The following is a 13,969-nucleotide window of genomic DNA, read 5'->3' on the forward strand; positions in this document are numbered from 1 at the left end:
TCTGCATTTTGAAAGAAATATATCACTAAAGTGAAAAGGCAAAAAATAGGTGGGCTGAAACATATGTATATAAAGGCATATGGCTTCAAAAATCCCATTTGCCTGAAATTTGTATACCTCTTGTAGTTAGGAGTTCAACCTACAATAACAATAACTAAAAAACATTAAGCAAAATAACAACAAACTACTATTTTCTCAGTTCTGCATTTAACAGCACTTAGTATAGTCAGTTTCACTGCTCCCATGTAAGACTTAAATTGAGCTGGAGTCCACCGGAGTGGAGCAGCCCACACTCCCCCCACAGGACTAAAGCTCCAAGTCCTGGCGCCTCTCCCTATGGGGCTTAAGCCCTGAGACCCACCGCTCCATAGCCGAAGCCTGGAGCCCCAAATGCGGGGTGTGGGATGGCGGGCTCCGGGAAATATTCCCTGAGAATTTAAGATCTATTCCCATGTAATAGGCAGGTTCCAAACATGCCATGAACTCTGAGTGACTGGTTCCCTGTTCCAGCTCATCTAAGTCAATGAGGGTTTATTTGGTTGCACAGGTTTGCCCATTTGAAGCAGGTTGCAGGATCAGTGTCATGGTTAGTTTAATCTTACTGAAAATATCTATGTAAATGTCAGCAAGGGATCAGAGAATAAATTGTTTTAATAGAATTTAAGAACATTTTCTCTATCAGAAACGACGCTTTAAAATTTTTTGAAAAAAAAATCACTTGACATCCCTTAAATAAATACTTCAATAAAGCTATTATGTTCTAGTTAGCATAGCTTTTGTACGGTATTATAGCTATAATGTACATTAAGGCTTTGATCCTGCAATTCATCTCTTCATTGGCATGCCTGTACTGCTATTGAGTACACTGTAGCTTTTCACAACGTAAGGGTCTGCCTGGACAAAGGCAGTTGCAAGATTGAGCTCACTTTAGGAAAACGCGATAAAGTTTAATTCATTGTATCAGTATATTGCACTGAATATTGCATGTGGATATTTATTTTGTAATATATAAACAAATGTAAATAGTGAGTACATAAATGCAGTTTCCTAAAAAACTTAAAAAGGGCTTGTTTTGAAAAATCAGTTCTGAGTGATGTATGAACTACATAAAGCAAATGTAATTTTCAGCACAAGGCAGAAGATCTTTGTGAACCTAAGGTAACACTTGACTCTAATCAGAACTGTCTATATTAGAAAAGTGCCTTACTGATAAACCTAGATAATAATGTCCAGAGCTCTGAACGTAGGTCCATGTGCAAAATTCAGATTTTTCTTTTTATAATGTGCTAGTTCTGACCCCCCCAGCCCAAGGTGTGTGAAATCTGAATCTGAATTTTGCTGCTTTAGTCCATCTGTACATGTGAAAAAATTAACAACTTTATAAATTCAGATTGAAGGTTTTACTATAAATACTATTTACACACCAACAGAAGTTTATTCCCATCTGTGATGCGTGTTGTCACTATTGAAAAATAATTCTGATTAAAGGGAGCTTTTGCTAGGGGGCCTAGATTCAAAGCCCACTGAAGTCAATCGAAAGGCTCCAGCAGAGGTCATTTGGCCTTCGATTGGGCCCTCAGTGATTTTTTTTTTTTAAAGTATGAAGCATACAAAGCTGTGCTCAAACAGGGGCATTATCTTTCTCCTTTTGAAGTAGATGTCAACAATTCCATTGATCTCAGTGACCGAGAATCAGAGCTGTAATGGAATTCTGATATTAGACCACAAAAGCAGAGTGGCGGCTGGAAACGCCGAACTTGATCCAGTCTGTGGGCCCTACTTATTACAGCATACATGGTACATAAAACGGCGATTGTGAAATCTGCTCCACGTGGACCATGTTTCGGGATCAGGACTTAAGGTTCATTTGGCACTTCAACATTTACCTGGGCAGAATCAGTCAAATTCTCAATGGAGCTTTTATTTAGCCTCTGAAATTGCAAACGTAATTTTATGTACCCAAAGTTTGGCACATACTGTCTTTTTCACAACAGTGTTTTTGATTGTTTACAAACTGCGCAAGTATCCTATTTGAATGTGTATAAATGGCAGTTTGTGTTGGAATTCTCTTGTGAAATTTTGCATACCTAGAAGTTTGGCCATGTATTTAGAGGCAGCTTTTGGAAAAGGTCATTCAACCATATAGCTCTAAATTTCAGTGCTTTCTCACTACTCCTTAAGGGGAAAATATATATACAGTTAATACAGTGGCCGAGCTTCCTTTTTAATTTATATCTTGTCAAATATCTTATTTGGTCTGTCCAGGGCTGGCCTTAGGGAAGACTAATGCCCTGGGTGAACTTGTGTTTTGGTGCCTCTGGCCCCAGTGCGTGCCCCCCACTCATGGGCTTCCCAGACATCCTCCCTCCCCATTTGCCCCTAACCCCTAATGTCCCCTCCTGCTCCCTAGCCTCTGCAATATGCCCTCTTTGTCCATAACCCCTGTACCCCCCCTCCTGCGCCCACGTGGGGAAACTGATCTGCATGCATGGAGCAGGTTGCATTGCCGCTCATTGCCCTCTTTGAATGCTGCTCCTTTGTGCACCCCTAGGAAGCTGTGAGCAGGGGGAGTGAGGAGTGACATCAGGGCACTTTCCCCACCTGGGCTGTGTTAAGGAGAGGGCAGGAGAGCAGCCGCTCCTGATGCTCGCCTCGCCGCACAGCACAGCTGGGGAAAGTGACCTGGATACAGGGAGCACTTCGCCCTTTGCTCCCCCACATCCCCCTGGAACTTTGGGGGTGGGCGAGCAGTATCTGTGCATCACTGCTCGGGATCTCCGCCATGTTCCTCTGCCAGGAGGAAGCAGGGAGAAATCTAGATGTCCTCTTCCCCGGCGCAGTGCTCCCGTGCCAGCCAGGAGCAGTTTCTGACACCACACTAGCAGTGTACACCTCTGCACTGCTGCACAGCGCCCACTTGACCTCCAGTGCCCTGGGCGATTGCCTGGGTGGCCTACCCCTAAGATAGGCCCTGGGTCTGTCTGTGTGTTTACCTATCAGATTATATGTTGCAATTAAAACAAGATCTAAATGTTATTTAGGAAAAACATAAAAATCCTTACTGGACTCAGAGCATGTGGAGAATTTTACAGCTCAAAGCCAGTGTTAACAGATTTTATAACCCTCTAAAAATGTGGTTTGTAATAAAAATGCCCACAAGCCTCTAATTATAATACTATGAGATACTTTATTAATATAATTACATTCTAAGAAGCATAAATGCTAAACAGGGCCGGCGCTACCATTTAGGTGACCTAGGCAATGGCCTAGGGCGCCAGAATTTTTGGGGGGCGCTATTTTGCTGGGGGTGGGGGGGCAGCACGCGGCCCTGGTGGACCTACCGCAGTCATGCCGGCGGACGGTCCGGTGCTGGAAAGGCTCCGGTGGAGCTGCCGCAGTCATTTTGGCGGATGGTGCGCTGGTCTAAAGCCTCTGGCGGACCTACCGCAGTCATGCCTGCAGCAGGTCCACCGGAGCCTTTAGACCAGCGGACTGTCCACTGGCATCACTGCGGCAGGTCCACCGGAGCCTTTCCAGCAGCGGACCGTCCACCGGCATGACTGCGGTAGGTCCACTGGGGCCACGGGGGGCAGTGAAATGGCCGTCCGCCTTGGGCGTCAGAAACCCTGGTGCCGCTCCTGATGCTAAACTAGATGACTTGTCTGAAGTGGCCTAGATGTGTCTTCCACTTTAACAGCTAGTGACCAAGTACCAAAGGCTGTTGTACAAACATACAGTGGTTTAATCAATGGGGGTAATATTAGGCTTTGAATCTCCTTTAGAGCTTCTGCCTGTGTTGGAGCATTCCACGTATTGTGAATCTTCCCTAACAGTTAAAGCAAATGTACTAAAATAGCCTTTGGGCTATTTTGTAGCACTGTGTGGTTGGAAAAATTAATCCTGTGCCATTTTACATTTACTGTCTGTGAATCAAACTGTGGAAGCTAATTTAAAAACTTTCACACTTGGCTTGAATGAGGACTGTCAGTGCTTGGAGAATGTTCAATTGTACACAGTTAGCTCAAGGAGTGCTGGCTTGGATAGACCCATCAGCCTTAAAGTGCCAAAGCTTAATGATTGCTCTGACAAACTAACACAAAGGTTACAAGAGAGAGTTTAAGCGTACGAAATTGCTACTAAAAACCTGCGCTGTATAAAACTGAATTAGTGTACAACAGAGAAAGAGAGTGCACTGTAGATAGGCAGCAAGGCCTATAGAAAGCAAAGACATGAAGGGGGCTGAATTATGTGTTCGTGGAGAGGGAAGCTAAATAGATGGAGAAACAATTGCTGTTACTGTGTTTTTAGAGACAAATCAGGTAATTACTCTGAAATAGGATGATGGTTTAGATCAGGGATGGGGAATCTTTTTTTCTATCACGGGCCATTGACCCACATTAAAAATCAGTCACGGGCCGCACATAAGTGAAAAACAACTTAATTTAGTTTGTTTTAAAGAAGGATAAATATAAAAGTTCAACTCACCCACTTTTTGTAGTGTGATGGCTAAGATTGCAAATTAAGTCCAATAGCAGTTTTTCACGTTACAACCCTTGCAGCCCGAACACCACTGTAGGCACCCGGGCCTCAGGGACATTAATAGCTGTTCCACACTAGAGCGCCGGAAGCACGTGTGGACGATGATGAGGCATGCGTTGCTGGGCTCCAGCACCAGCTGTTGTGAGGTCATAACACACTAGAGTGGCTGGCGGCTCCGCCTTGCCTCAGAATTTATGTTACAGCCTTTGCATGCAGCTCACCTCCCTCCTCGTCCCCACCCTTGTCTCTGCCCCCCATAGACTACTTTCTTAGGTCTATATTTTTAGAAATACTTGCCATGGGCCGAATGGAATTAAGCAAGGTGCCGGATCACGGCTGCGGGCCGTAGGTTCCCCACCCCTGATTTAGATGGTCAGTTATCCTTGTCCCAGTCTCCTGTTTTGCAGCTCTTTGACCAGGCTATTTGACCAGCTAGTCCCAGCTCTCCCCCACTGGTCTTTGTTGCCTCATCTCGGGTGGGAAAACGTTTTGGCCTAAGGGCCACATCTGAGTGGGCAAATTGCATGCAGGGCCATGAATGTAGGGCTGGGGCAGGTGGTTGGGGTGCAGGAGGGAGTGCAGGGTGTGTGGGGGGGTGCAGTGTGCAGGAAGGGGCATGGGACAAGGGGTGTGGAGTGCAGGAGGGGTTCCGAGTGCAGGCTCTGGCCTGGCGGTGCTTACCTCAAGCTGCTCCAGGGTGGCAGCAGCGTGCAGCGGGGCTAAGGCAGGTCCCTGCTGCCCTTGCCTTGCACCACTCCCGGAAGTGGCCAGCATGTCTGGCACTGGCTCCTGGGGGTGGGGTGGAGTGGGGTGGGACAGGTGGCTCTGCCATGCACTGCTCTCGTGTGTGGGTACCACCCCCAAAGCTCCCATTGGCCATGGTTCCCCATTTCTGGCCAATGGGAGCTGCAGGGGTGGTGCCTGCAGGTGAAGGCAGCGCATGGACCCCTCTGCCCCTCCCCCAGGTGCTGGCCGCTTCTGAGAATGGCGCAGGGCCAGGGTAGGCAGGGAGTGTGGGCTGGGATTGAAAGTCCTGATGGGCCAGATCCGGCCCACGGGCCGTAGTTTGCCATCCCCTGCCCTAACTCCTCATGCAATCTCAAACTTACTGCAAACTTGCTCCCTCTCCTTGCTCACTCCCCTCTTTTACTTCCATTTCTCACACTTGCTCCCAGACATAGTCTCTCTACATAGCCATCCACAGCCTCCCTTTGTGCCTCCGTGTGTCCCTGTCCCACACTCCTTGACCAGCCAGTCACAGCCTAGCCTTCCATGGCTCCCAACCCTCTTTCTCCCAACCACCCAAATCCCAATCCTCGTTCCTCACACCCCAGTGTCAATCTTCTTGCCCAGTCGGTGCTAGGTTCTCTCTATTCATCCCGTGGCACCCAACCCTTGACACCTCCACACATACAGTTCAGTCCCAGCATCACTGTGCTTCATGTCCTAGTCTACTTTCCTTCCCCTAGAAAAAGTAGAAGCTGTGAGGGGATGGACTCTTTGGAGACGTTATCTACTAAACTGTAAGTAGTCTCACTGCGTATGTGCAAATTTAGATTTTTTTCAAAGACTTAGAACTTGGCCACATATGGGGATGGCAAAAGTCATGTCTCTGATGCAAAGGCCACCACCATGCCAAATTTCAGGTCCCTGCTACAAAACGGGAATGCTCGAGATTTCCAAAACAAAAGTTGCCATAATTCTTTTAACATCACAAAACAATGTATTTTTCCCTAGCGTCATCCTCAGAAACAACTTAACTGTTTTGGCTGCAACTTTCCAGAAAAATTCATCCTGAGACAGACAATCAGCATGGAAAATTTCAGCCCAAATGGTTAAAATTTGGCAAAGGTATAAGCCATTTAAAATAGAATCTTATAATGGGTAGTGTCCTTCAACCTTAATAAGTGATGCTACCAGCCTCATGTATAATAATAATAAAAATTCCTCGCTGGTAATGATCAAAAACGCCGCAATAAAACTCTTGTAGAATACAGCAGTTTTGACCAAAAATACTGTTGGGGTTGTGGAGCCACTAGCATACAATACTTGCTGTCAGTGGCTGGAATTACTAAGTCTGGTGCTTATTACTTATATGGTCTACTAAGCTGTCTGTAAATACTGTTGAGTTGGAAGTATAAAATGTTAAATGAACACTTCCCAGCTTACTATTATGAATTTGGAAATAAAGGCGGAAATGGGCACTTGCTTTAGAGAATTAAAAGAAACAATATTTCTGCATGGGTTGATGAACATAATCTTTCCTATTTTAACCTAATGAAATGCCATCAATTATTTAGGATTTGTTATTGATTATAGTACTATACATCCTATATATCCTGTTATATTATTAGATTTTCCTCTATGCAGAAGATTTAGTGATGAGCAACCTGCCATGCTCTCAACATTTCAGCAGTAGTGCTCTGGAGATGAACTCTGATACAGATGTGTTTTTAAAAAGAAATATTGGAGATCATCCTAGAATTAATGAATGTGATGCATATTAGCTTTCTTAAATCTAAGCATAATGAAGAACTGACTGTTGATGACCACTGGAAAGGTTTTTAAAAAGGAGGATAATCAAGTCTGGGATAATTAGACTTGCTATTTAAATATTCAGAAGGCATATCTGAAAAGGCAGAATGAAGTTATAGTGGCAGAAAACTAAGGTAAAAATGAATGGTAAGCAATAAAATCATATCTCCTTGACTTTATAAATGTGAAATAATAAGCAGTATGGAATCATGGAGATTCAAACCCTAAGTAACCCATGTTACAAACCAGCTACAGTGCTTTTAGTACAGAGCTGTGCAGCAAAATTTGGATCAGGGTTTCAGTCTGCCCCAAAGTTTGAGGATATTAAATTTGGGGCTTTGGTTCAGCTCATAGTTGAGCACGATCAGCCATGAAGTTAGGATCCAGATTCAAATACTAAAAGTTTGAAACTGGAAGTTTTGGTGCAGCAGAATGTGTAGCATATAGTGAGTTTTCTGTAACAAGCTTAACTGTTTATGTGAGTGTGATTGCTGTTTTGATATATCATGGTTTTTAAAATTGGACTCTACATCTGTAATTTGTGGAGGCACACAGTGTCAGCTGAACATGCTTCCAATAGTCATCCGTTTGGACATCCAAGTGATCTTAATTGTGCCTCTAGCTTATCGGGAGTTCAAAAACAAGTTTGTGATTGTGTGTCCACCAAACTAGGGGCACAACAAAGTGGCTGGCCGAAAATATGGGCCAAAATATTTAAACTTGAGTTCCTAAATGTAGACACCTAACTACATGGCCTGCATTTTTTCAGAAAAACTGAGCACCTGCAGCTTAAAATGAAAACCAGACAATTTATTCAGGTGCCTTGCATATTTAATAAATTGTGTATTTAAGAGACATAGTTCATTCAAAAGCATCTGAGTCATTGAGATATTTTGAAAATCCACCCAGAAATTGCCTAGGAGAAGCCAGAGGCACCTTTTTAATGGTATGACTGTATAAATCAAAACAAATAAATAAATATGGATCTAGATACCTAATTTTGGGTAGTCATGTTTGAAAATGTTGGCTTTGGTTCTTATTCTAGCTCTCCAATCTGGACTTCCTAGCAGTTTCTTTAACAAATATGACAAAGATTGCATAAGCTGTTAGCATTTTATGAGGAATAAACAATTTATATAGACGTAGTTGGAAAATTGAGTATTTTTCCATAGAAAATTTCAACTTTATATTGAAAACCAAAACATTTTCAGCCAAAAACTACAGACACTTAACATGAAAATTTTCATTTACTTGACAATCCAGTTTTCTGTCAAAATATTTTGATGGAAAAATTTTGATCGGCCCTAAGTGGTATAATCTTTTTTACAGTTTAGTTTTTGTTAAATATGTGTGCAGGACAGCAAATTAGGTATAACGTGGCAGCAATAAAATCTAATGAAATTTTGGGTTTTGTATGCAGACATCTTATCTCTGGCATTGGGGATGTTGTCCCTGCCTGATACTGGTGATAAGGCATCTAGAATACCAAGCAGTTCTGAGTATCACAGTATCAGAAAGCTGTCCTCAAATTGGGGAGTTAAAACAAGAATTGAAGTGATTTGAGATCGCAGAGTGACTAAATGCTTATAGCAGTTATTTGACTAAGGGTTTGTCTACATTGCTAATAAAAGATGTGTTCAGAACTTGGGTTAACTAACCCATATTAATTAACTCAGATTAAAATAGCAGTGAAGACACAGGATCATGTCTTTTAACTCAGGATAGCAGCTCAAGTTCACCCCCAAGCTCCCCTATAGATAGGGCCCTACCAAGTTCAGAGTCCATTGTGGTCAATTTCATGGTCATAGGATTAAAAAAATTGTACATTTGATCATTCCAGCTATTTAAACCCAAAATGTCATGGTGTCATAATTGTAGGGTGATTCATGCTGTATTAAGGGGGGGAAAGTCCTACCAGTGATGTATATTTGAATGTGTAATAGTCCCCAGAAGGAAGAGACGGAAGTTCTATTTCTTGAATCACCTAAAAGTGCACTGGATGAAGAATATGTCAAGAATAACTCTGCATTGGTAGGAACATGAGTTAAGATGGTCTTCAAGGTCTTTCTCATCTCTGATTTCTATAATTCTGTCAATATTTTTCCTAATTAACTCAAGTGGGTAACATAAACATTGCATATCTTCCATAGCCAACATTAATACTACCTGCTGTTAATTTTATGGGATTAAAATCAGTCAGTCATAGGAGACAATTTTATTGCATGCTTCTTTATCTGACGTGGTTTATTTGGAAAACGAAGGCAGCCTTGCCATACTGTGCTGCGGTCCTGTCAGATGTCATGAGCTATGGAAGGTCAGCCTGATTAATACTGTACATGGCTAGGTAGCTTCCAAGGAACCACCTTGGTGCATAGGAAATGTGTTGGTAACTCAGGACTTGGCATTTCTTCATTATGAGTTAGCTAGAGGGCACTCTGCTGCCAAAGTGCTGTATTGCAAATGAGATAATAAAATCAAGGTCTGACACACACAGTAGTCATTAGAGTTCCCATGGCAAAAGAGTAGTCGTGTTTAAGCCAGTTTGTCCTGTCTAATTCCAAACTGTGGTAATTAAATTCTGTATTGCTAAATTCCTTCTGGCTTTAACTGGATTAGGTACTTTTCACCTTCAGACTTAAAACTCTGTTGTTAAACAATTACAGTTTTTCACTCAACGGATATCTCAATTTCAGAGTGAGTGATGTGATGGCTACATGTAGTCTGTGTCAGTTTAAGCTTGCCAGATGCTGTGGGAGATCCTTCGTGGTACATAAATACAAGATAGTTTATTTACTCATTTGTAATTGATTGTCTATGTCAGACTGAGTTTGGGGTTACCTTTGGCTGCTCTCTCTGCTACAAAGCCTGTTGAAAATGTCAGCAAGAGCAGCTGTTATCTTTGCCAGATCCTGAAAATCGTCCCAGTTTCGGTCTGGTGTTAACCTCTCTATAGTCATACACCCTCTTTCTCACCTCACAAGCGAGGCTGTGGTCACGCGATCCGAATCAGATTGCCTTTCCGTTTGATCTAGTCTGCTCAGTTTCACTATGCGACCAGTTACTTGCTCCTCAAGGGCTTGATCTTGCAAGATGCGGAGCACTGTGGGTCTGATCCAGCAAAGCACTCAACCACATAACTTTAAGCAATTGAGTAATTATCCCATTGGGATCAGGTAGGCTACTCATGAGCTTAAAGTTAAGCAAGTGCTTAATGCTCTGCTAGATTAGGGCCAGAATGCTAAGCACCTTGCAGGATCAAGCCTTTAAGGAGCCTGGAAATGTATTACACCTCCAAGGTGTATGCTGGCTGCTGGTGTGCCCCTAAATTCAGTCAGGGCATTTGTTTATAAAGATCTTCGTAATGTGTCCAGCTGTTTGTTGTATTTGTTTCTGGATTTATAACATGAACCTGCCCCCACCCCCGGGTAGTTACTGCAGAGCTTTTAATACATGAATTGAGTTGTCCAAAAGGTTTAAATGGTGGCGAGAGCTTAGTGCTCAGTGTGACTCTGACCCTAATTCATACAGAGAATTAATTTCTGGAAAATACAAACTCTTTCATGTGGATGTGTAATTTAGATTAGCTCACTTAATGGTTCACCTAGCCCTAATGATAGCTAACGTTAGAAACACATGTGCATCACTGGCCTGTTAATCTAAAATGTTTTACCCTGCATAAAAATGGAATCTATTCATTGGTTCACGTTAACTAAGTCTCAGTGCTGTGTCTGCTTGAATTTAGTTGCATTTTTCTGATGACAGAGCTCTATCTGGCTTTTTTTTTTCTGACCCAGACATACGTATCCTATTTATTCCTCTTAATCATGTCTGTGTTATCCTCACTGTACTCCTCTAAAAGAAAATCCAAAATATATAACCCCGTATTGGACTTAACGGATGCCTTTGTACTTAAATATGGGCCTTTGAACTTTCTTTTCTAGACTGTGTTAAAGAACAACAGAGTATAATACATGGGCTTTGGGAGAGTTGTCTTGCCATAGCCTCAGCAAAGATGTTTGGGAAGAGAAGACATCCTTATGTTAATTTCCTTGAATTCTTATTAGAAATGGATACCCCTTTTCTTATAGTATTTAATGTGGAATTCTATCCCTGTTTAAAAATTCCATAGGATTGTTAAAGATATAGAAATAATTCTATTCCTTATTAAATTCTATATGTTTTAAAGCAATTTCTGTAGCATCCTATTTTTTCTATAGTAAATTCTCTAGGATATTTCTGTATCTTGACAAAAAACCTATTTACTGTGGGCTTGATTGTGTTGAGGGTGCAAGAGGAGCTCCCCTCTCTCCTCCTCCCATTGCACCCGCACAGGGGTTGGGCACAATCACAACACAAGGATTGTGTGTGTCTAGTGCTGCTGCTGGGACAAGGCTCCCCAGAAAGCAAGAGCCAGAAAGGACCTGCTGGACCAGTGGTGAGCAACCTGTGGTCTGTCTGGGTAATCCACTGGCAGGCTGCAAGACAGTGTTTATATTGACTGTCCGCAGGCACGGCCGCCCACAGCTCCCAGTGGCTGCAGTTTGCCATTCCCACCCAAAGGCTCCTCACTGCAGACTATGTGGGTGATTTTTAAATTTTAGAAAGTAAGAGTGTGTTTCGGTGACACTATCAACCTGGCCAGGTCTATCAGCCTGCTGAACTGTCTTGCTGTTTAACATTTCTCCCCTATAATTATCTAGGGACTCTTCTGAGGTTTTAGTGTGGCAATATGTTTGTTTTATGAGTTCTTTCCATATGCCCCTAAGCTAGTCATTTAGGCCCTGATTGTGCAAATACATGTTCTGAAGTGAACCTTTCAAGCTACATGGCAATTTCAATGGGATTTTTTTCATGGACATAGAATCTGCATGTTTTTGCAGATTCAAAGGCCATAATCAATATGTTTTCACTGTGAATGATAAAAGTGAGAAAATGATAAATAAAATTATTTCAAAACAAAATAACCCAAGCAAAAACTTCCATAAGTTTAAAATTTGGTCCATCTTTTTGTACTGCATACACTTTGGGACAAGGGCTATCTTTCTCTGTTTGGAAAACACCTGGTTACTTTTCAGCACTACTGTACATAAATAACAACAGTAATGTGCAATTGCTTAGAATCTGAGGTTTTAATGAAGTAATTTTGCATTTTTACCACAAATTGGATTTCCACTGTTGTCAAAATGTGACATTCATGGAATGAGTGTGTAATGCACTCAGAAATAATTTGCTTATGAATTTCAACTCAGTTAAAATACTCTCTGTGAGCAGATAGCAGTTCTCTTAATTATTTATTATTTGAAATTATTAACCCATTTCTTTAGTAACTAATGTTTGGTCTGAAAGCCATTCTTGAACAGCTGTTTTTGGGAAAAGTTTGAAATTTGTTCAGTGTTTGTTAGTTTCATAAATCACTTGGCATTGTTTCTGTTTTTTACTGGCTGATTTATGTAACTAAGCTGCACAGCACAATGTGGGATATTTTTTAGCCACTGGAAAATTGCTTTTGGTGAATATTTGAGCATAAAGTATAGTTTTCTCAAGTATTTGTGTGAGTAGATTACAGATGCTGGAATATTCAAAATACATATATTTATTTATGCTGCAAAGAATGAGCACAGTCAATAAATTCCATGTACAAATGTACAAATATACATAGAAAACCTTTCATATCTTACCCTTTGCTCTGTTAATCTGTGAACCAGTGTAAGAAATATGTGCTTGGGTTTATGGTAATCAATCATCAATATGTTTACAGCGAGATGACATACTCTAATTAGTTTTCCTGATACTTGGCTGAATGGGAACAATGGTCACAGAGAGAAAAGTAGTGGTGCATAAACAGCATGGCATGATTTTTCACTGTTGACATTAAGAAAGTTTGTTTTCTTTGCTGGAAGGAAATGAAATAGTCAGCAATGCTAAGGGCACAATTTATAAGCCTAATTTCAGGTCTATTGAGCAAAACTAAAATGAGGCTTGGGAAAGTTAGTGTGAAATTCACCTCTCTGCTGAGACGTCATGTTAAATCCTATTTCAAAATAGGGCTGAAGTGAGACTTTGCACAGGCATTGTGCTAGCCTTCTTCATGAGGCTGCATTTCACCCAAAGAGAATGAGAAACAGATCTTTAGTTCAGTCTCACTGGTAATATTGAGAAAATGATTTTGAAATAATATATATGTAGAGGCAGCTGCACTCACATATTATTCAGAGGGTAGGAAAGTTAATACATTCACATTTGCTTCAGCTTACTTGGCCATTTCAAAATGTGGGAAAGCTGTCCAGATCTCGTGACATGAGACTTTAAATTCTTAAACTCCCTAACCCAATTAGAAGGCTGATTTTAAGAGTATTTATGTAAGTAAAAAAGGTAGGGTCTCTGACATTGCTTTTACCTTCTCCCTGGAGATGCTGCTGACTGGCTACTTAGCACTTTCCTCTAGCGTGATGATTACACCATCTCGCTTTAGTAATCATTTAACAGCCCTAATTACAGTATGCTGTGATCCCGGCTGTGTACTTTGTACTTTGTCCCTTCTTAGTCTTTATTTCCCTTCCTTTTCTTCATGGTGTTGAGAGGTTGCCAAATGAATATTTCTTCTTCAGCGTTGCAAAAAGTAAATCCCAAAGACATAGCTTTGGTAATGTACAAATTTGCTTTTTTGTGTTTCTTTAGAATTACAGCATTGTAAACTAGAGTTACAGGGCTTTTTTCTGATCTCACCTACACATGAGTGTAACTCCACTGATGTTCATGGAATTACACCAAGTTTATACTGATGTGCCTTCATTAAAATCAGTGAAGTTACCGTATTATAGTAAATGTAACCCCATGTTTTTATATTAGTGACTGTATTGCCTTTAATGAGTTACACTAGTATAAAACTATTGTG

The 13,969-nt window shown here is 41.5% G+C and overlaps 1 protein-coding gene across 8 annotated transcripts in view; it reads left to right on the plus strand.

Annotated features, from left to right (window-relative positions):
* Positions 1-13,969, plus strand: part of DAB1 (DAB adaptor protein 1) — a 744,092-nt gene that overhangs the window by 510,484 nt on the left and 219,639 nt on the right. The gene's annotated exons all lie outside the window — the stretch shown is intronic.

This window comes from Gopherus evgoodei, chromosome 8 (assembly GCF_007399415.2).
Source record: "Gopherus evgoodei ecotype Sinaloan lineage chromosome 8, rGopEvg1_v1.p, whole genome shotgun sequence".
Classification (NCBI taxonomy): domain Eukaryota; kingdom Metazoa; phylum Chordata; order Testudines; family Testudinidae; genus Gopherus; species Gopherus evgoodei.